Below are 25,589 nucleotides of genomic sequence, written 5' to 3' on the forward strand. Positions count from 1 at the left end.
AAGACCATAAATAATACCAAGGCAATAATAACACGATGATGTCCAGGGTGCCATTAATGGTTCCTAATTTTAAAATGTACAACATTCAGCTACGAGAGTGGCCTGGGGTTGAACATTGTAAGTGCTAAAACTTTGTATTTAGAGTAAAAGTGTCTTATTGTCTCATCAGCCTTGTAAATATTAGTCTTACATTACCTGTTATTATTTTTAACTAATTGCTATTGTTTATTGTTTACAGTCTGAAGTTAAATTCCTTGTGTATTAAACCAACCTGGCCAATAAAGCTGATTCTGATTTGGATTATTGATTTTGGTAACAAAAACCTGCAACAGCAATGTGCAAAAATAATGTGTAGTGCAAGAAAACAATTAAGTGCAACAATAAAATCACTCAGATATATACAAAAGTGACAAATTCAATTGTACAAAAACATCCATCCATCCATTTTCTACCGCTTATTCCCTTCGGGGTCACGGGGGGCGCTGGAGCCTATCTCAGCTACAATCGAGCGGAAGGCGGGGTATACCCTGGACAAGTCGCCACCTCATCACAGGGCCAACACAGATAGACAGACAAGATTCACACTCACATTCACACACTAGGGCCAATTTAGTGTTGCCAATCAACCTATCCCCAGGTGCAAACAGATTTAAATAAAATATCAAGCAAACACTTCAATAATATTGGTAAACAGAGACAAGAAACAAGGTAAAACAATGGTTTAAAAACAAATAAAGTTGAAGAACTAGGTCAGGGGTAGAAAAGGGAATTGATAAGATTTTTCCAGTTCCGATTCCACTTTCAATTCTGCTTAACGATTTGGTTCTCTTATCGATTCTTATTTGGAAAAAAAGATGACAATATGATGGATTAGCCTCAATTTAGTTTAGTTTAGAGCTAACGTGACCTGACAAAGCAAACAGTGAGGTCTTAAGAGGCACATAGCAAGAGAAAAAACTTTTGAAAACATTTTTTTAACCTCTTTAGAGACAGAATTGTCAAGTGGTGGTGACAAACCCCAAGATGCAGAGAAGGCAGGCTTGGTGTAGGAAAATATTAATAAGACAGAAATGACAATGAACATTATTACACTATGAAAGGAGCAATACAAATTCTAAATTTTTTAAGAACTTACCCTTTTCTAAACAGTTTTTCTAAGTTCCTTTAAAACAATGCATCAGAGTGGCAGGTGTCTGCTGACATCTAATTCCTTCTTCTCTTCATTATTTTACCAGCACACATAAATAGTGTCATAGTTTCAATTGGCAAAGAAAACTGAAGCTTGCACACCTGCTATATGGCACAAATTACCAGCAACTCTCAAATAAAAATTCCCTTTTATTGGCTTGACTGACTGAAATACAGTTACGTTGTACAACTGCTTGTCCAACAAAAGACAGATGTGATCCTGACTCTTCATCATATTCTTCCTAATATTTATTGACCGTGATCGCTTCCATGCCAAGAGTTTCTGAAAATGTTACTTTCCAATGATGCAGTGTGTTCAGTTTATCATCAGCCAGGAATAAAAGTCAACCCATACTTTATCAATTCTAACCTCTGGTCAGGAGGGCGAGAACCTGAGCCGTGATGTGTTAGACCAGGTATTACACGGTGGAGAAGGAGGGTCTTGCCACCAAGTGGGCACTGGAGAGCTTGAGGTATTACCTGATAGGAAGGGAGTTCCGCCATGAGAATGACCACCGTGCTTTGACCCGGATAAACTCGATGAAGGACCACAACAGCCGCCTCACCCGCTGGTACCTGTCACTACACTCGTACCAGTTCCAGGTTCAAGATACAAGATACTTAATTTGTAATTTGTTTGAAAATTGTTTATTGTATTGTCCGTGGGTCCATAAAAGATAGGAAATGGAAAAACAAGCGGAAGGAGGATGAAGGGGAAAAAAATTAAAATCTGCCTCAGTCTCTCTCTGGCTAGGAGAGTGAGGAAGCTCTGGCAACGTGTCACACTGTATGTGGGCAGTATCACTTTCTGGTATAGGACTGTCAAGTGCACACAAAGACACCCACACACATGCTGTCATCCTCGCGTTCTGGAGGGTCGTGTGACCCACGAATTGGACTAATTAGTCTTACTGTGGAATGTTTATCCATATGTGGATTTATATACAGTATTTATTGGAAGTGCCATTGAATGGCAATGGTAAGGATAATGTACATATCATTCTTATTCTGGTATGTATTGTCAATTTGTGTACACCAGTTGTGCAAGGTTTGTTTAATTCCCGTGTATACCCATTTGCAATGGTACATTGGTATGACCAAGGGAGGCTGTGCATTCAGTCACGTTGGGAGAAGGTAAACTGGTTGGTTCTGGGGAGCAGGAGCAGTGCTAAAACAAATTTGTGAGTTTCGAGCAGTGTTGGGACTAACGCGTTACTGTAACGCTGTTAGTTTCAGCGGTAACTAGTAATCTAACACGTTATTTTTCATATTCAGTAACTCAGTTACCGTTACTACATGATGCGTTACTGCGTTATTTTACGTTATTTTTTATGAAGTATCGGCTAGAAACAGAAGATCTGAGTGTGTTTTATTGGAGCGCTGCGGTGTCGTCCTTCTGTGTCACAAGGAAAAGAAGAGGCGTGCTTTCTGTGGGTGGGGGCTGGGGGCTCCCAGACCATAGTTGAGGAGCGAAGAGGGGACGTTTTTCCAGGGCCTACGTACTTCGGGGCTAACAACCTTCACTTTACCCGGAAGTGGGTCTTTACAGCTGAGGATGAATGACGAGGCCGGCGGTTTGTTGCAACTTTGTGACTTTATTGGACGCAGCCATCCACCAAGCTAGAGCACCTGCACGCACTCACTGTCGCCGGTCCCTCACCTCTCTCGCCCACTCACTCACTGACGTCAATCACCTCTCATGCTGTCATATCTTAAGGGCCACACACACACACACACATACGCTACTCTCATAACAACTAACAAGACATCATGGCGAAGCCAGAAGTCGAGTTTCTTAACATGGAGACATTCTCAATACTTTTCTTTTGTCGAGCACAAAGAAAATACAATTTTAGTTAAATGTAAGTTGTGTCTTGGATCAAAGATCCTATCTACTTAAAGTTAAAGTTAAAGTGCCATTATGTTGCAGCTATTTAAAACAGTCTGCCTGCTCTGCTTGAACTATTGTTTATTGCTGCTTTGCTTGGTATTTTGTGGCAAAATATTAATGCCTTAATAGTGTATGACCGTCAGGCACTCGTCGATCTAAATCAACCGTATGAGATGTATCAGAATCAACACTTTGGGGATCAGGCGTCAAAAATAAATAAATAAATAAATGGGTGATACTTGTATAGCGCTTTTCTACCTTCAAGGTACTCAAAGCGCTTTGACAGTATTTCCACACTTACCCATTCACACACACATTCACACACTGATGGCGGGAGCTGCCATGCAAGGCGCTAACCAGCAGCCATCAGGAGCAAGGGGTGAAGTGTCTTGCCCAAGGACACAACGGACGTGACTAGGATGGTAGAAGGTGGGGATTGAACCCCAGTAACCAGCAACCCTCCGATTGCTGGCACGGCCACTCTACCAACTTCACCTTACCACCTAGCCTCGGTACCTGCCTACCTGCTATGCTCACCTGTCCTGCGGAGGAAGCGCACCAAAAAGCGGGGGTGTCTTCTGGCGAAAATCAAGGCGTACTGGAGGTCTCATTCTGGGACTGCTCCTGTACTGTCTTCACCCGGATACCCTAATCACATGGATTGCGGTGGATCCAGCCCGTGACCCCTGCGCGTCTGGCTACATGCCTCCGTCATCTACCGCTGGCAGCGCGGCTGCCCAGACGCCTTCCCCGACATCGTGGTGTGGACCACGGATGCTTCTGGCCGCTGTGCCGCAACTCTCCACCAGCTAGCGAGGAAAAAACTCTACACTTGTGCCTGCAAAATGCTTGGTCGATAGCTAACAAAACACATCTCCTGAGCGACCTATTTGTGTCTCGCAAGTTTAATTTTATGTGCCCCACGGAAACTTGGCAGCGGGAGAACAAGTTATTTTTTCTTAAGGAGCTGTGTCCTTCGGACTTCATGTGTTTGGGACCCCTCGGCGGCTTAGCCTTTGTTAACCGGGACTCTTTCTGCTGCAGACTGATGGACATGAACCCGTACGACTCATTCGAGCTTCAGAAGTGCAAGGTTGGAAACAAACACTCTTTTTACTGTGTTTTAATCCACCGACCGCCTGGTCCTGCTCGTTTATTTTTAGACAAATTTATGGATTTTATGTCATCTATTGTAAAGCTGGTGAGTGTATTAATTATTGGTGATTTCAATCTCCATGTTGATAACTCTTCTTGTCCCTTGGTAGCCAAGCTGGAATCCCTTATGGACTCATTCCCTATTTTTACAGCATGTGTCAGGTCCTACTCACACAAAAGGTCATACTTCAGATTTGGTCTTTTATTTTGGAGTAAAGATTGACCAATTAAGTATTGAAGACTTTCAAATAAGTGACCACTATTGCATTGTTTTTAATCTGTCGTTCTCACTGACTCAGTCTCCTTCCAAAGTGAGGAAACAGACACACATTCTAAATGACTCTGCAATCAGCGGGTTTTCTGTTCTTTTTGACCCAACAACTTTTGCGAGCTGTGATGATGTTGATACATTTATGACTAACTTCAATCATTATTGTCTGACTGTTTTGAACACAGTAGCACCAGCTAAAAACACTCCAGGCTCTTATAAAAAATGTTGTCCATGGATGAATGAAGCCATTTCCAGGTTTAGGAGAAGCTGTCGGAAAGGCGAATGTTTGTGGACAGCCACAAAATTAGAGGTCCATAGACTCCATTTTAAAGAAACGATAATGGAGCTAAATGAAATGATGGAACGTGCTCGCTCGGATTTCTTTTCAAATCTTATTTTGCATAATAAGAAAAACCCTGAAGTCTATTTGACTCTATTGACAATCTTATTGCACCTCCATCTCCTCAGGCGCCTGTGTACACACAGGAGGACTGTAATAGATGTTTTATTTTTTTTTGTGAACAAGGTGCAAAACATAAGGTGAAGTGAATTATTTTTGTATAGCGCTTTTCTCAAGTGACTCAAAGCGCTTTGCATTGTGAAACCCAATATCTAAGTTACATTTAAACCAGTGTGGGTGTCACTGGGAGCAGGTGGATAAAGTGTCTTGCCTAAGGACACAACAGCAGCGACTAGGATGGCGGAAGCGGGGATCGAACCTGCAACCCTCAAGTTGCTGGCACGGCCACTCTACCAACCAAGCTATACCGGCCCTATAAGGGCCAGTATTAGTCCTCCCTTGGATGGTTTGTGCACTACACCAGCCCCTGTGTGCTCATCATGGTCTTCCTTTACTCCTGTCAGCCTACAGGATGTTCAGGTTTTAGTGGGCAAAATAAAACCCACATCGAGCCCTGTGGACACTGTTCCTAAATGTTTTTGATGCTGTTGGTCCTTGGGTGGTAAAATTGATAAAGCTTTCACTTCAGTCTGGCTCAATCCCCGGCTTTTTTAAACATGCTGTGGTGAATCCCATCCTTAAAAAACCTCATCTTGATCCTTTGAAGCCTATAAATTACTGGCCCATATCAAAACTTCCCTTCATGTCAAAAATCATTGAAAAAGTGGCAGCTAAGCAGCTAACCTCATTTTTGGAACAGCATGATTTTTAAGATAAATACCAATCTGGCGTTAGGTCATTTCACTCCACCAAAACTGCTCTTTTGAAAGTTTCCAGTGACGTGATGATGGCTGTTGACACTGGTCGCAACACAGTTTTGGTTTTACTCGATTTGACGTCTGCCTTTGATACTGTGGATCTAAGTATACTTATATATTGCCTCAAATCTGAGATAGGGGTTTCTGGTGCTGTTCTCCAGTGGCTTACTTCCTATATAAATGGGAGAACTTTTAATGTTGCTTTTAATGATGTAATGTTCAATGTGTCCAACCTGTCATGTTGTGTGGCCCAGGGTTTTGTTCTGGGGCCTGTTTTATTTTTGTTGTATCGGATGTTGTCTTAATGTTTTTTTTTAATAATTTCTATGCAGATGATATTCAACTGTTATGCTCCTTCAATGATTCAGAGTTTCACTTTTTATCTGAGTTCTTGGAGTGCGTATCCTGTATTAAAAATTGGTTGTACTCAAATTTTCTCCAGATAAATTCAAACAGAACGGAAACTCTGATAATTGCTCCCAATAAAAAGATCCCCCTGATCAAGAACTCCCTTGGTGTTCTGGGTGCATCTGTTAAAAGCAGCCTCAGAAACCTTGGGGTTGTGTTTGATCAGTCCATGTCTTTGGAGGGTCACTGCCATCAACTGACCAAAAATTGTTTTTATCATCTCAGAAATATTTCTAAAGTGAGAAATTTGTTGTCAAAATTGGATCTCGAAATGATCATTCACACGTTCATTTCGTCTCGCGTTGACTATTGCAATTCTCTCTTTACTCTCTTCAACAAGTCAACGCTAAAGAGACTACAGACTGTACAAAATGCAGCTGCCAGACTTTTGACCGGTGCACCCAGAACAGCCTATATCACTCCCGTTTTATCCACTCTTCATTGGCTTCCAGTTAAATTCTGCATTGAGTTTAAGATTTTAGTCCTGACATTCCGTGCGTTGCATGGTGGGGCCCCTCAGTACATCACTGACTTGTTATGCCCCTACTCTTCAGGGCGCAGCCTCCGGTCTTCAGGCCAGGGTCTTCTAAAGATCCCAAAAACTCGTTTTAAAACCCGTGGACATCTGGCATTCCAGGCTATAGCTCCCAGACTCTGGAACAATTTGCACCAGTCCCTTCGTGATCTTGACTGTGTTCAAACTTTTAAGAAACATTTGAAAACTTCTCTTTTCAGTAAAGCTTTAAGTTATTGCACATTTTAACTATCATTTTTAATCCACAAAGCTAGGTAAGGACTTTGCAGTATCTAGGACAGTGGTTCTTAACCTGGGTTCGATCCAACCCTAGGGGTTCGGTGAGTCGGCCTCAGGGGTTCGGCGGAGCCTCCGCCGCGGAGGTCAAGACACACCCGGCTCATCGTGTAAATAAAACTTCTCCCTATCGACGTATTATAGATACACCCAAACAATGTTCCCTCTAATTTTCTATATGCGTGAGCAAACATAAAAACTCCTTGAGCATTCAATGGAGCACATGTGAGCGACGTCAGACATGCACATGCACTGTGGCCACACCAGCAGCACACCTGTCCCAAACCTGACTATATAACAAGTTAAATGTTTTATTATTATAATCAAATGACAGCAGTCATTTCCATGAGATTATTTTCTAATATAAGTGGTTTGGCCCACTTACAATGACAATAACAAAAAATATTGTTTTTCATGAGCTGTGTACTAGTATTGTATGTCTGGGTGGGGTTCCTGCTTTGGAAATAATGTGTACCCCTTTCAGATATCGCATTTAGTTCCCACTAAAACATTCCCATGTTGCACAATGAGATGTAAACATGGGATCATGTGTACATTCCTATAACTTTCTGTTTGTAAAATATACTTTTATTAGTATTTCTTTAAAATAATAACATCATTTCATGATTAATATTTGTAAATTAAGATTCAATTAAAGAAAAAAACATTTTATTTTTCACTAAAGAAGGGTTCGGTGGATGCGCATATGAAACTGGTGGGGTTCGGTACCTCCAACAAGGTTAAGAACCACTGATCTAGGAAGTTTTTCACATACATATGATACACATGCAGCATGACAGACAAGCACAGCCCTAGGTATGGAAAATTGTACCATTTGATTGTAGGTGTATAAGTACTCGGTAGGGCCGATAGAATGCGGTTGGTACCTATAATAGATACCAAAGTCGGTACTCATCTTTAATTATAGGCACAAGAATGCATACATGATGTTTTCCTCTCAAAGCATAAAGAAGTCCTGCACAATCAACGCCAAGTTAAGGAAAATTGTACCATTTGATTGTAGGTGTATAAGCACTCAGTAGGGCCGATAGAATGCAGTTGGTACCTATAAAAGATATCAAAGTCGATACTCATCTTTAATTATAGGCACAAGAATGCATGCATGATGTTTTCCTCTGAAAGCATAAAGAAGTGCTGCACAATCAACGCCAAGTTAAGGACCGCCTTCAAGATAGGATTGCTTGGTTTGTTCACCTTCACCCACTTACAGCACAGCGTGGGTAATCTCCCCTCATTAGGGCTTTTTTTTTTTTATCTGTTATCGGGGCTATTTTTCAATGTCATTTAATGTATCAATCTGACGTCATAATTCCTGATCTTGGCCCATACACCAGAACTGATGCTTCACAAGTCTTCTGCCAACACACTATATTTTGTTAATGATTGCCATTATTATAATGAAACATGATTTGCCAATAATTCCAAACGTGTTTGGCAGTGAAATCATGCATTTATCTTCAAACTGGGAGAGGCACAAACACTCAATGAGTAAGGCATTGGGGACACAAAGCAGGTTCACTTTTTTCCGGTATTGTCTTCCAATTGTTGATTCATTCAATTGATCGTGTTTTGATGATGCACAGGTCGCTAATGTTTAAGAGCAAAGCTATTTGATTATTTGTCGACAATGTTAAAACACAGCGTGCAAAGATCTTCACCTCCTAATGACATTATTTTACAAATTAACCCCAAAATAAATGTGGTAGTGCTATGGATTAATGAGTGAACACAGGAAGAAAAATGTTATTGATGACAAAACTCTTATGCATACCTTTGACTGTGCATATTGAATTTGTCTGACTGGAACCAAACTACAAAACGCACCTTGTGAAAGAATCATAAACAACCGTAGAAAACTCTCGCTGTGCTTCTGGAAGTTTCCTTTTGGTCTGCCAGGAGTCCACATTCTGTAATGAGCTCACTTGCACACAGAAATGCTTATTGTGCTCAGTGGTACATTAAAGCCCAAACCACAAAGAGCTATGATCATAACAAAATCCGTGCAGCATCAAATAAAGGAATCCAAGTTAGTAAAGTAATACAAACACATTTCGGAGCACTGCAGCATAACCAAAAACAGATGAGTTTGCCCCAACTGTTCTTAATTGATGGTGGAATGGAAATGATTTTAGCCTCATCAACCAGAGCTAACGGAGGCTGGCCCTCCTCTGACACCCCTTTTCCAACTTAGCCGTAATGCTAATTCACATTATAAATCCTACAGGGGTTATGTTGTTTTTGTTGGTTTTTTTAGGCCCCTGAATTGTAGCACATGACCCCTGTCTGTAATTACAGTATATTGAGCAGGCTGTGGTCGTACAGTAAATTATCATGCACACTCGGGAAAAGCAATCACGGGAAATAGCCAATGTGCCCTTAAGCTTGAGGAACTAAAGTGAAGGGACTCCATTTATTTGTTTTTGACTAATATGTGAACCTGGGTAGGCATTCAATAACGAGGGGAGGTTTGTTATTGTTGTTGCTCTCTTGAGTCATATAGACACACAGTTATTTCCCCAGTTATCCACTGATTTACATACTGATGTTAAATTGCTTTTGCAGAAATTATTTCTTCATTTGCTCTGCATTGCTTGACTGCAATTGTGTACATGCAAGTGTTATTATAGACGTGGCACTCAGCATTGTCTGGTCAACCTCCAGTAGGGAAGGGATTCATAAGGCCCCATTCTTGGATGGATCTTGTGTGAAAGGAAGGTAGGGGGGTTAATCATTTTGCAATGCAGTCTGCTGAAAATTAAGGAAAGCACCATTCTCCATAGCAACTGACGTTGTGGTCTAAGTTGGAATTGCCACAAAACACATTTTAAGATATTCAACAGTCCACTGCCGTTTAGCAGCTAAAGTGGATAGTGCACCCTCTAATCCGTCACGTTTCATGTGTCAGGTATACCGTGACGAACGGGGCCATATGAATCCCCTTATTACTGTACCAAGTTTCAAAACTAAAAACCATTGGGTTTTTTAACATTCTCTTTCTCTTCAATGCAGAGAGAGAGATAGAAAAGAAGAAAACAAAAATAAGTGCTCCCAGGTGCTGCTGTGCAGAGGTCTTGAGTTTGCTTCAATCTGCAAACAAAGCTGGAATCAACAAACAATGTTAACTACTGGGAGGGCTGGAATCAAGCGGCACTCTACACAATAAACAGACTCAATTGTCACAGGAGGCCTTCTGGAAGTGAATGTAAGTGTCGTGAGTTCATCACAGTCATTATTCAATCTGAACCACACCAACTCCCCAGTGCACACATGACACAAACTATAACTCACATGTATGGGGTGCTTGTGTGTTGTTTTATTTTGAAACATATGTATAAGATTTAAATGTATATATAATATATATCTTCAAAGAACAAATATGAGAAATGTACTAAACAGCCATCCATAAACAAAGTAGAACTACTACTTATGATGTGTTAATTTTGGGTGACATGCAAAGTATTCGCTGCACCAGCAGCAGCTGCACAGATTACATTAGAGACTGTAAATGTCCTTGCATAACTTTGTGCTTTGCCAGGTGTGACAAAATGGTTGGCATTGTCCAGTATTTGCTGTGTCCAAACATTTCCTTGTGTTGTGTCCCCAGACAACTAAAATATCAACTTCCAAAATAAGGAGTAAACCAACATCACGTATATATGTACAAGATAAAAAGACTAGATTTTAGGGGGAAAAAAATACTAAAAACTAGGTAAATGATATTTCCATGCAGCCAGCTATTGAATTTTATTTGTTCAGACATTGAAAATTAAGATTTAGAAATAAGCCCGATTTTTAAGCTAGAAATAAGTGATTTATTCTGAAAACAAGAAATATTCGGCCCTGTGTTGAGGTGCCAACTTGCCCAGAGTGTACCTCACCTCCGGCCCGAATGCAGCTGGGATAGGCTCCAGCCACCTTTCCCCCGAACTGCGAAAATGTATGTATGTATGTATATATATATATATATATATATATATATATATATATATATATATATATATATATATATATATACTGTACATACAGTCGTTGTCAAATGTTTACATACACTTGTAAAGAACATAATATCATGACTGTCTTGAGTTTCCAATAATTTCTGCAACTCTTATTTTTTTGTGATAGAGTGATTGGAGCACATACTTGTTTGTCACAAAAAACATTCATGAAGTTTGGTTCTTTTATGAATTTATTGTGGGTCTACTGAAAATGTGACCAAATCTGTACAAACAGCAATGTTAATATTTGGTTACATGTCCCTTGGCAAGTTTCACTGCAATAAGGCGCTTTTGGTAGCCATCCACAAGCTTCTGGCAAGCTTCTGGTTGAATTTTTGACCACTCCTCTTGACAAAATTGCTGCAGTTCAGCTAAATGAGTTGGTTTTCTGACATGGACTTGTTTCTTCAGCATTGTCCACATGTTCTCAATGGGGTTTAAGTCAGGACTTTGGGAAGGCCATTCTAAAACCTTAATTCTAGCCTGATTAAGCAATTCCTTTACCACTTTTGACCTGTGTTTGGGGTCATTGTCCTGTTGGAACACCCAACTGCTCCCAAGACCCAACCTCCGGGCTGATGATTTTAGGTTGTCCTAAAGAATTTGGAAGCAATCCTCCTTTTTCATTGTCCCATTTACTCTCTGTAAAGCACCGGTTCCGTTGGCAGCAAAACAGGCCCAGAGCATAACACTACCACCACCATGGTAGGAATGTTTTTTCCTGGGATTAAAGGCCTCACCTTTTCTCCTCCAAACATATTGCTGGGTATTGTGGCCAAACAGCTCAATTTTTGTTTCATCTGACCACAGAAATTTCTTCCAGAAGGTCTTATCTTTGTCCATGTGATCAGCAGCAATCTTTAGACGAGCCTTAAGGTGTCACTTCTGGCGCAAGGGCTTCCTTCTTGCATGGTAGCCTCTCAGTCCATGGCGATGCAAAACATGCTTGACTGTGGACACTGACACTTGGTTCCAGCAGCTTCCAATTCATTGCAGACCTGCTTTTTGGTGTTTCTCGGTTGACTCTTGATCATCCTGACCAATTTTCTCTCAGCAGCAGGTGATAGCTTGCGTTTTCTTCCTGATCGTGGCAGTGACAAAACTGTGCCATGCACTTTATACTTACAAACAATTGTGTTCACAGTTGCTCTTGGGACCTTAAGCTGCTTTGAAATGGCTCCAAGTGACTTTCCTGACTTATTCAAGTCAATGATTAGTTTTTCAGATCTGTGCTGAGTTCCTTTGACTTTCCCATTGTCGCGTTTGTAACCGAGTCTAATGACTGCATCACATGAGCCCTATCCAACAGGTGTCGTCAATCATAATCACTCACATGAAGTTAAGAGGTCATGCCATGAAGTTAATTTGATTTGATTGTAACTTTTTTACATCACCAAAATTGATAATGTATGTTGCTGTATGTATACTTTTGACCCAGCAGATTTGATCACATTTTCAGCAGACCCATAATAAATTCATAAAAGAACCAAACTTCATGAATGTTTTTTATGACAAACAAGTTTGTGCTCCAATCACTCTATCACAAAAAAATAAGAGTTGTAGAAATTATTGGAAACTCAAGACAGCCGTGAGATTATGTTCTTCACAAGTGTATGTAAACTTTTGACCACAACTGTGTGTGTATATATACATATATATATAACGTTTTATCAAAGCAAAGTAATTGTATACCATACCATATATATACATATACCATACCCTAGACAGATATATTTTGAAGGTTTTTATTACTATGACTGGACAATTAGTTTGCTTTGATAAAGCGTTGTATAAACATGATGCTTTTTTTAAATAGCTCAACACAAAAAGGACATAAACACGCTTTTAAAAATAATTTGAAAAAAACGATGAGGTGGCGATTTGTCAAGAGTGTACTCTGCCTTCCGCCCGACTGCAGCTGGAATAGGCTCCAGGCTTTAAAACATGCCTCGCCAAAGGTGGTGATTAGTGTTACCACCTTTGCTTCAAACTTCGGTAAACATTTAAATAACAAGCATTCAGATCTGTACAGAGATTTTAAAGAGTGACAGGTAATATAGTTAACTCGCTCCGCTGCTGTACTGTAGATGTACAAGCGCACACAGCTGGTTGGCTTGTTGCCATTATTAGCGCAGTCAATACCGCCCACGTAGCCACCAATTCCTACAATAGAACAAGACAATTGGACGGGGCCGCGGTGTGGCCAGCTGTGGCTTCTGCCCCGAGGACCTCAAACTATACAGTCCCACAACAACAAGGCAAAAATAGGAAAACACTACCTGGGTAATAATACTACTACTACTAATAATAATAATAATAATACAAATTATTATAACACATTTATTTTATAAGCACCTTTCAAAAACCCCAAGAACACTGTACAATATACAGATAAAATAATTAAAAGATAATGATAAAAAAACAAAGTGTAATGCGTAGTAGAACTTAGACAAGTGCTTGCACGCACACACAATTGAGAGGGACTCAACCTCTATTTTATTTTTATACCTGTTCATATGTGTGTTTATGTTGCCAGTTGTTGTGAAGCAATAAATGTTCAACTCCTAACCTTCCACAACTCTTTTTTTATGACTCTTTTCAGGTGTCATTGAAATAAAAAGGGTACCCAACACTACGAACTGAAGACGAATATACGTGTCATTAGGTTGGTTAATTGTGCAACACAAAGGGCATGCGCCACTAAGATCCAAATAACAAGTGCTAAATATTGTGTGCAAACTATTAAACTGTGATTACTATTCATGGGCATGTTTACTGGCTGTTGCTATAGAAACACTCATTTCCCTCCACTTTTATGACAACATATGGCCCAACCTGTGGCATTTTGTAATGTTGTTGACATGCAGCACACAAATATAATATGTACCACCTTTCCTAGGCTATATTGAAGTGTGATCTAGACAACAGAACTAGGGATGTCCGATAATGGCTTTTTGCCGATATCCGATATTCCGATATTGTCCAACTCTTTCATTACCGATACCAATATCAACCGATACCGATATCAACCATACCGATATATACAGTCGTGGAATTAACACATTATTATGCCTAATTTGGACAACCAGGTATGGTGAAGATTAAGTCCTTTTTTTTTTAATTAATAAAATAAAATAAGATAAATAAATTAAAAACATTTTCTTGAATAAAAAAGAAAGTAAAACAATATAAAAACAGTTACATAGAAACTAGTAATTAATGAAAATAAGTAAAATTAACTGTTAAAGGTTAGTACTATTAGTGGACCAGCAGCACGCACAATCATGTGTGCTTACGGACTGTATCACTTGCAGAGTGTATTGATATATATTGATATATATAATGTAGGAACCAGAATATTAATAACAAAAAGAAACAACCCTTTTGTGTGAATGAGTGTAAATGGGGGAGGGAGGTTTTTGGGGTTGGTGCACTAATTGTAAGTGTATCTTGTGTTTTTATGTTGATTTAATACAAAATAAAAAAAATTAAAAAAAATAAATTTAAAAAAAAAACATACCGATGATAAAAAAAACGATACCGATAATTTCCGATATTACATTTTAAAGCATTTATCGGCCGATAATATCGGCAGGCCGATATTATCGGACATCCCTAAACAGAACCTATTTTTAGAATGATGATGGTGCACTCTGGGAGGCGCTGCTGTGTTGTGATGGTGCATCTGGAATGATCCAGCCGCAAGAAAATATATATTAGTAGAACGAGGTTTATCTCAGTAGGTCATATATGAAATATGGAAAAACAAACACCTTTGAAAAATGCCAGCAGACACAAAAAGGACACAATCTAATTTGCTTTAATCAGCCCCTTAAGTCATCCAGTAGCTATGAAATTATAAAATGATATTGCTGAATAGATGATAGGTCTATTGTTTTTTTTTATTTCTGACAGTGCAAATGTGTTGACATACACACACAGGACGGGTGATTCTTTGTCCATCGTCTGTTTTTGACGCGTGATCGCCTCTACTCACAGACATTTGTGCTTAACTGCGCCAGTTTGTTCATACATTTCAAACGGGCTAAATATAGATGCAAAAAAAGCAGCCACAGAAAAGTTTTAGTCTTGATAAGTCCCTTTGCAAATGTTAAATGGTTATATGTACATCTCTTCTTCCCAGTATTGTGAGCGTTCTGATAATCAGCATATATTCTGCATATTCATGAAGACAGACACGCTAAATGGATTGCTCATTTAAAGGGGACTTACTATGCTAAAAAAAAAATCTTACATGATGGTACCTGTACCTGTGGCTCGGTTGGAAGAGCAGCCGTGCCAGCAAAATGAGGGTTCCTGGTTCAATCCCCGGCTTATACCACTCTAGTCACGTCCATTGTGTCCTTGAGCAAGACACTTCACCCTTGCTCCTGATGGGTTGTGGTTAGAGCCTTGCTTGGCAGCTCCCGCCATCAGTGTGTGAATGTGTGTGTGCATGGGTGAATGTGGAAATAGTGTCAAAGCGCTTTGAGTGCCTTGAAGGTAGATATGCTCTATACAAGTATAACCCATAACCCATTTTGTGTATTTAGGATCTGTATTACTCATGAGCAGAGGTGGGTAGTAACGCGCTACATTTACTCCGTTACATCTACTTGAGTAACTTTTGGAATAAATTGTACTTCTAAGAGTAGTTTTAATGCAACATACTTTTACTTTTACTTAAGTATATTTATAGAGAAGGAACGCTACTTTTACTCCGCTATTTTTATCTACATTCAGCTCGCTACTCGCTACTAATTTTTATCGATCTGTTAATGCACGCTTTGTTTGTTTTGGTCTGTCAGACACACCTTCAAAGTGCCTGCCTTACTGGTGACGTTTCACTTCGTTCCACCAATCAGATGCAGTCACTGGTGACGTTGGACCAATCAAACAGAGCCAGGTGGTCACATGACCTGACTTAAACAAGTTGAAAAACTTATTGGGGTGTTACCATTTAGTGGTCAATCGTACGGAATATGTACTGTACTGTGCAATCTAATAATAAAAGTTCCAATCAATCAATCAAAAGTGTGAAGGAAAAAAGATACTTGTTTTATTTCAACCGTACCGTCAAAAGCCTCAAGACTGACCGCACATGAGGACGTTCCTGTCTTCACAATAAAAGTCCCGCGCCATCGCGCCGCGCTTTCAAAATAAGAGTCTCCGAAAGCCAGCGTAAACAAGCTAGCAAGCTACGGAGTTTGACGCCAATATATTTCTTGTAAAGTGTATAAAAACGAATATGGAAGCTGGACAAATAGGATGCCAAAAACCCACCACTTTCATGTGGTATTGGACAGAAAGGAGGAACTTTTCTTCTCCTCCATTTGAAAACGTGGACGCTATCATCACGACTGTCTGATTACAATCAATGCAAGTCATCAGAATCAGGTAATACACCAACTTATATTCTAGTCTTCATGAAAGAAAGGAATCTATATGTTAAACATGCATGTATATTCATTAAAACACCTTTAACATGTAAACAAAAACAGCAAAATAAATACTTATAAATTATATACTGTATATATCAATGTATATGTATGTATGTATGTGTATATATATATATATATATATATATATATATATATATATATATATATATATATATATATATATATATATATATATATATATATATATATATATATATGATATGACTGTGTATGTTACTCATCAGTTACTCAGTACTTGAGTAGTTTTTTCACAACATACTTTTTACTTTTACTCAAGTAAATATTTGGGTGACTACTCCTTACTTTTACTTGAGTAATAAATCTCTAAAGTAACAGTACTCTTACTTGAGTACAATTTTTGGCTACTCTACCCACCTCTGCTCATGAGAATGTTTAATCAAACCATGGAGGCATTGCTGTGATATTTATAAAACAATCTTGCATTCCTGCATACTTCCTCCAAATAAGCCGTTTGGAATTTGCCCAAATTTATGTAGGAGCGTTTGTAGTCCACATTTTCACAATGAAACCCAAAGGACGAAAATGCTCTGCTGTTGATTGCTTTAACCAGCGCAAGTTGCTACACAAACTTTCAGCCTCATCTGAAGTAAAAAAAAAAGTGCCTTCCTTTTATGATTCGTCGCAACTGTGAAGAATTTGCTGCAAGTGTGTAGCTGAGATAGGCTCCAGCGCCCCCCGCGACCCCAAAGGGAATAAGCGGTAGAAAATGGATGGATGGATGGTGTGCCAAACACTTTGAAGAGTCCTGCTTCACAAACCTGTCCCAGTATAATGCTTGTTTTCCAAAAAATACTTTATTTGTTTCATCTGACCACAGAACTTTCTTCCAGAAGGTCTTATCTTTGTCCATGTGATCAGCAGCAATCTTTAGACGAGCCTTAAGGTGTCACTTCTGGCGCAAGGGCTTCCTTCTTGCATGGTGGCCTCTCAGTCCATGGCGATGCAAAACATGCTTGACTGTGGATACTAACACCTGTGTTCCAGCAGCTTCCATTTCATTGCAGACCTGCTTTTTGGTGGTTCTCGGTTGACTCTTGATCATCCTGACCAATTTTCTTTCAGCGCAGGTGATAGCTTGCATTTTCTTCCTGATCGTGGCAGTGACAAAACTGTTTCATGCACTTTATACTTATGAACAATTGTCTGCACAGTTGCTCTTGGGACCTTAAGTTATTATGAAATGGCTCCAAGTGACTTTCCTGACTTGTTCAAGTCAATGATTATTTTTTTCAGATCTGTGCTGAGTTTCTTTAACTTTCCCATTGTCGCGTTTGTAACCGAGTCTGAGGACTGCATCACATGAGCCCTATTTAAATGGGCTCAGAGAAGTCAACAGGTGTCGTCAATCATAATCACTCACATGAAGATAAGAGGTCATGCCATGAAGCTAATTTGATTTGATTGTATATTTTCTACAAATGTTTGTACATCACCAAAATGTAATAAATAGTAGGCTTGCTGCCTACTATTCATGGCAATGGAGGAAACAATGGCCCCGTTTACTGATTTATATTGCCCTCAAGTGACACAGATCAGATTTTTTTTGCATGTTCAAATGCTCTGAAGTGCTTCCAAATCTGACCTTTTGGCATCAAATTCAGGCCACGTCAGGAGGTAGTCCTGAATCTGATTGGAATCTGATCTTTTCAAATGTGACTTCAGTATAGACGACAATGCAACCCGAATGTGACTTTTTCGTCAGCTTTGGGCGAGCTAAGTCAGTCGAGTGTGCGAAGAGAGATGCAGCCTGTCAGCAGAAGTGATTACTTCATCACAACATTCGGTTTTAGACTGACTCATTTTTTGTTAGTGCGCTTATATTTAGGCCATATGTGATATATGAATATATATTTTGATTCCGAAGAAATAGCGATTGTTGAAGGACCAGAATTGACGCTGTGGTGAATTTGCTTACATGTGAGTTGAAAAATAACGCTCACGTTGATCCACACTAACAGCCATAAAAAGACTACAACCCTCCCAAATGTATTATACTATATACATCCATTCATACATTATATTACTTTGATTTATTTTCACCTAAAAAAACACACATTTTTAAGCTGTGGCAACTTTTCTTTTATTTTGTAGTAGTTCATATACGGAATCCGGTCAACTTCGTTTGTTTTCACTTACACAAAGTGCGAATGCAAGTGACGTTAAGACCACATTGGAGCCACACGCTCGTTTACACTGGAGTCTGATAGAGATCACATTTTACTTGCTGGAAAAAAATCTGAGCTCAAAAAAATCTGATTTTACGTAGTCAATGAAATGATAAGTAATAATAGTAGGTTAGAAATGTGTGAATGATACGTTAGCAATGTTAGCTCGAGGACGAGCAGGTACCGTATTTTCCAGACTATAAGGCACACTTAAAATCATTTTTTCTTCTCAAAACTCGACAGTGCGCCTTATAACCCAGTGTGCCTAATGTACGGAATAGTTCTGGTTTTGCTTACCGACCTCGAAGCTATTTTATTTGGTACATGGTCTAATGAAGTGTGACCAGTAGATGGCAGTCAAAGAGATACGTGTAGACTGCAATATGATGGCAATATGACTCAAGTAAACAACACCAACATTTGATATGTTCCGTTGAAAATTTGGAACATTACACACGGCGCCCAAAAATCTATCAAAATGTTTTAGTACAACTTTGGTAAGCTATGAAGCCGCACCGCTTGAAGGATTGTCGGCGCATTAAACATACGAGTATTATTATGGTGTGTGTATAAGGTAAGACATATTATTTAGTGTTTTGTTTCGCAATATTACCTTCTGGTACCGGCTGATCTGTATTTGGGATCTGCATAAATCCTGAAAAATTGTGCGCATCCGCCTTTCTAGTCCTTGCCGACACAAATATATTATGTACCTCCTTTTCTAGGCTGTATTGAAGTGTGATCTAGACAACAGAACTAGGGATGTCCGATAATGGCTTTTTGCCGTTATCCGATATTCCGATATTGTCCAACTCTTTAATTACCGATACCGATATCAACCATACCGATATATACAGTCGTGGAATTAACACATTATTATGCCTAATTTGGACAACCAGGTATGGTGAAGGTAAAGTCTTTTTTTTTTTAATTAATAAAATAAAATAAGATAAATAAATTAAAAACATTTTCTTGAATAAAAAAGAAAGTGAAACAATAAAAAAACAGTTACATAGAAACTAGTAATTAATGAAAATGAGTAAAATTAACTGTTAAAGGTTAGAGTGGACCAGCAGCACGCACAATCATGTGTGCTTACGGACTGTATCCCTTGCAGACTGTATTGATATATATTGATATATAATGTAGGAAGCAGAATACTAAGAACAAAAAGAAACAACCCTTTTGTGTGAATGAGTGTGAATGAGTGTAAATGGGGGAGGGAGGGTTTTTGGGTTGGTGCACTAATTGTAAGTGTATCTTGTGTTTTTATGTTGATTTAATTTAAAAAAAATAATGGTCGATAAGCTTCTTCTTTTTCTTTATCTTCTTGTTATGTGACATTCACCCTCTGCTGTTTCCATTTCTAATATAAAGTAGTGTAAAGTTATTACTTATATCTGTCAGTAAACTCACCATGAAAGCACTAAAACATACCGGTGTAGTGAGTTTACATTATTCACCCAAGGAACTTTAGTTATTAGAGTTCCGATCGGACGGTTTTTCATGGGACACATTTCCTGTGTGGTTGTTCGATCAAAAATATAGCAATCATCGGCAGTGCGCCTTATGGGCCAGAAAATATGGTAATACAATACGGAATACGATTGCTTACACAGCTTATTGCTTTTAGCCTATTGTTTTTAATGGGTCGAAGCTGCAGTGTAGTGGAGTTTTTAACATGAACAGAATAGAAAAGGCCTCATATTGTCACTGTACAAATGTCTACATCCAGGATCTAGCATTGAGGAAATACAGACTCGGTCGAAGTTTAACCTTAGCATGATGTGCCAGACCTGCAGACCTTTTGCTTCCTCTCTCTCCTCAACCTGCATATATCTCCTTGTGCCGATACCAAACCACGGTGAGCACACTAGTCTTGCCACATCATCTGGGATTGTGTACATGTGGGGAAAGTCACTTCAAACAGATGGCTGGTGGCAGTCACCAATATCCATAAGGTCCTGACGGGTGTAGCTAGTACCCGTAGAACCGATAAAATTCCGGCTTTTAAGTTTGGTTTAACACACGTTTTCGATAAAGGTTTTTTTATGTTCCACAAGTATGTAAAATAGAATTTAGGTTGTTAAAAATTTGGATATAAGATATTTTTTTTTGTACTTTGTGATAAGCTTATCTCAAAAACTACAAAGCATAACTGCAGGGGCAGGGACAATGGTTCGTCAGCATGAAGGGTCAAGGTGAGAAGGGGTTCATTTGCATCTAACAACTCTGGGCCAAAAGTGGCTTGAATATAAGCCTGTAAAGCAAAATCTATGCAAACTGTTCACCAAAAAACATCATTACATACTATTTAAACCAAAAGGGAGTGTTTTAAATGTAGAAAATAATATTGTAAGATGACCCCTATTAATAGATCAGCTTTGTGTCTGCTATCCAGTATGTAAATGTTCTAAATCAGTGTTTTTCAACCATTGGTGTGCCGTGGGAGATTATGTAATTTCACCTATTGGGTTAAAAAAAATGTTTGCAAACCAGTAATAATAATATGTAAATATGCCGTTGTTGAGTGTCTGTGCTGTCTTGAGCTCGGCAGAGTAACCATGTTATACTCTTCCATATCAGTAGGTGGCAGCAAGTAGCTAATTGCTTTGTAGATGTGGGGAACATGGTTTGTCGTGATCACAATATGCAGACGACAGCGTGCAGATAAAAAGGTATCCAATGCTTAAACTAAAAATAAACAAAAGGTGAGTGCCGCTAAGAAAAGGCATTGAAGCTTAGGGAAGGCTATGCAAAACGAAACTAAAACTGAACTGTTTGCAAAGTAAACAAAAACAGAATGCTGGACGACAGCAAAGACTTACAGCGTGTGGAGCAAAGACTGCGTCCACAAAGTACATCAAAACATGACGTGACAATCAACAATGTCCCCGCAAAGAAGGATAGCAACAACTTATATAGCCTTGATTGCTAAAACAAAACAGGTACGAGGAATAGTGCTCAAGGAAGACATGAAACTTCTACAGGAAAATACCAACAAAACAGGAAAAGCCAACAAAATAGGAGCGCAAGACAAGAACTAAAACACTACACACAAGAAAACACCAAAAAACTCCAAAATAAGTCACGGCGTGATGTGACAGTACTTTGAGACAAGAGCTATAGTCATGCATGGTTGGTTATGGTTTGAATTCTTATCCAACACTTGTGAGAACAACTTTTTACTGTCAATATCAGCTGCTGAGTTTCATTCTTTTATGTTTTCTGCTAGTGGTGTGCCTCCACATTTTTTCAATGGAAAAAAGGTGCCTTGGCTCAAAACAGGTTGAAAAACACTGTTCTAAATACACAAAAACCTTCAGTAGATCAGGCCTTAAAAGCGCTACACATAGTTCACAGAATATTGATGGAGATGGGAAGGCAGAGGAAAGATTCCAAGGGCAAGGATGAAATGAATACATGAAATATGTGGCTGCTGCTATATGTCATATGTGCTATTCACCCTTGGCCTGAGCCTCCATCATTATGAGCGGTGCATGTGGCAATCAAAGAGTCAGTGAGCCGAGAAGGGAGAGGTGTGCGTTATGAGAACATCAAAGAGTGTATCATCCCCCAAGCAGGGGGCTTCACTCAGCCACTTGGCACGTTGCACGCCTTATTAGATAAGTTCAAGATCAACCAACCATAAGAGATTCTACGTTATTGTTCATGCTAATTAGTCCGTCAGGAGAGGTCAGTTACCGCTGAGCTTGCCTGAGGTTCATCTCAGTAGGTCAAAGGCCACAGCGTGGTTGAAACGTCTCGTCCAAATACCTCCGGATTTCATTCCTCAACCCCCTTCACACGGCATGTTGACCCATATTCCCTATTTTAATCCATAAATAATAGGAAAATGGGGTTACCTAGTGGTTAGAGTGTCCACCCTGAGATCGGTAGGTTGTGAGTTCAAACCCCGGCCGAGTCATACCAAAGACTATAAAAATGGGACCCATTACCTCCCTGCTTGGCACTCAGCATCAAGGGTTGGAATTGGGGGTTAAATCACCAAAATGATTCCCGGGCGCAGCCACCGCTGCTGCTCACTGCTCCCCTCACCTCCCAGGGGGTGATCAAGGGTGATGGGTCAAATGCAGGGAATAATTTAACCACACTTAGTGTGTGTGTGACAATCATTGGTACTTTAACTTAACTTAACTTGTCACATACATGTTGGTCTGGTGAGCTGTGCATGCACTAGTCCATGGAGGGTACAGGTATGAATGGAATGTCATTACAGCAGAAATATAGTTGGCTTGGACACACCACATGTGAGCACGCTTCACACACACACACACGAATGTTTGCTCCACCTGGAATGTCTTTTGACCGTCCTGTCATAAGAGATTCCAGGTGATGGAGGCCTAATCACTCACCTCCATGTCTGCATGTCTGACTGGCTAATCTTCTCTCTTTCCGACTCTTTCCGTCTGCCTGCAGCAATGACGTTAAGGAGGTCAAAGCAGCACCATGCACCCCCCCGGTGCTGCATTATTCTGCAGTTATGACCGACAGCTATCCTGTTTTCAACCCTCATTTTACAAGCAGGGCTCTTGACAATTCACACATAATAATCTCATGTCACGGCCTCTGGCGCAGGATCAGTTCGGAGGTCATGCATGAAAGGAGGAGGGATCCAGTCACACAGCGCTAGGTCAGTTTCTATCTCTCTAGCAATTTGCACTAAATTAAAGTCGTCTTGAGCAATGCCAATTGCCTTCTGGGATAGGCTCCTGCACATATGCACTTATGCATTCCAGGAGAATTTACTATGAGAAGGTTTAGAGCCTGGAGTGTATTCAGTAAGCTGATCAGTGTCAATAAATCTATAATATTTATAATCTAAGCAGCAGAGTTTATGTATCCACATGTTGCGTTTTGGGCAAACTCTCCATCGAGTAGCTTAATCCATGAACCATAAACACAAACAAACGGTACATTTTAATAAGGATGGAAATCCTGCAGTCCGAGGGTCTCTGTTGAATAGAATGAAAGCAAAAGCCTTTGAATAAACAGCACACCCTCAGGATTTAAACAAGTGGCTGTTTGACTTCAAATTTCAAGGAAAATATGATCCATGCGTCAAACAATCCAGACCAGACAAGTCTCAATTATTTTTTGCAATGTGATTTATGTAAGTAATGTTTTGCTGTAGCTTTCATTGCTTCAGGTGCAGTCAGTAGTCATTTGTTCAACTTCTTTAATTTTACTACTAGGGTTCCTCAAAGTTCCATTTAGGTCTTCTTTTTTTCACCATTTGGACAACAAGTTCAGTTAAGAAACTTGTGAGACTCACATTTTTGCAGCAGATTGTTAAAAACACTAACATGCTGTCATAGAGACGAGCTTTGACTAGCTTTTTTTGCAGAAGGTCCTTAAAAACAGAAGAGCGCTCATGTTACTCTGACAAAATATATGAACCAAAATCAAATGTCCACTGTAGAGGACGCTGGTTCTCCGGAATATACAAAATAAAAATAGTGAAGGGAGAAGTCCAGCCCCCAGGTCTTTAGATTTCTGGAATTGTGGCCCCCATATCCCTAGTCTACAGTAATAAACATCCATCCATCCATCCATTTTCTACCAATAACCTATTTTATGTAAATACACTAACACCTACCGTAATTTCCGGGCTATAGAGTGCACCTAATTGTAAGCCACACCCACCTAATTTTTGGGCAAATTTTATGAAGAAGGAGGACTAAATCCAAATTCTTCAGGACAACCTAAAATCATCAACCCGGAGGTTGGGTCTTGGGCGCAGTTGGGTGTTCCAACAGGACAATGACCCCAAACACACGTCAAAAGTGGTAAAGGAATGGCTAAATCAGGCTAGAATTAAGGTTTTGGAATGGCCTTCCCAAAGTCTTGACTTAAACCCCATTGAGAACATGTGGACAATGCTGAAGAAACAAGTCCATGTCAGAAAACCAACAAATATATCTGAACTGCACCAATTTTGTCAAGAGGAGTGATCACAAATTCAACCAGAAGCTTGCCAGGAGCTTGTGGATGGCTACCAAAAGCGCCTTATTGCAGTGAAACTTGCCAAGGGACATGTAACCAAATATTAACATTGTTGTATGTATACTTTTGACCCAGCAGATTTGGTCACATTTTCAGTAGACCCATAATAAATTCATAAAAGAACCAAACTTCATGAATGTTTTTTGTGACCAACAAGTATGTGCTCCAATCACTCAATCACAAAAAAATAAGAGTTGTAGAAAGTATTGGAAACTCAAGACAGTCATGACATTATGTTCTTTACAAGTGTATGTCAACTTTTGACCACGACTGTACATGGAATCCACACAGAGAAAGGCTATGTGAGAGGAATACATGATAGCCGGGGAGCTGTGCAGCAAACAATCAACTGGCAACAGTAGTGGCTGGTAGCAGGGATAAAGAAGACATAATTACAACTGCTTGCAGGTGTGAGTGGTTAGTGGCTCTGCCCCGCAATGCCAAGAGATGGTACTGCAAGAAAAGGCAGCAGCAGAGCAGCGAAAACATACTCCAGAAACAGATTCCTAAAAAAAAAAAAATGTAAAAAGTTAGTTTTAGTTTAAAACTAATCTTGAAAATTGTATGAATAAATTTAGAATCTTAATAATTACGAATCGCGATTCAGTTGTGAATAAAAAAATGTCAACCCCTCGCAGCACAAGACATTGATACAACATTGATTATACATAAATGTCCTTTAAAACTGACTTTGAAACAACGTTGCAAAATAATAGTATTCGTAAATTGACACACTGTTGATGTCCAGTGTTGGATCCACGTTTTTGGTTGGGAAATGACCGCATTTTAAAAGTCAAATCAACGTCACAATCTGACATTGAATAAACGTCGTCAATAAAGCATGTTTCTACTAGAGATGTCCGATAATATCAGCCTGCTGATATAATCGGCCGATAAATGCTTTAAAATGTAATATCGGAAATTATCGGTATCGTTTTTTTTATTACCGGTATCGG

The sequence above is a fragment of the Nerophis lumbriciformis genome, linkage group LG01 (assembly GCF_033978685.3).
Source record: "Nerophis lumbriciformis linkage group LG01, RoL_Nlum_v2.1, whole genome shotgun sequence".
Classification (NCBI taxonomy): domain Eukaryota; kingdom Metazoa; phylum Chordata; class Actinopteri; order Syngnathiformes; family Syngnathidae; genus Nerophis; species Nerophis lumbriciformis.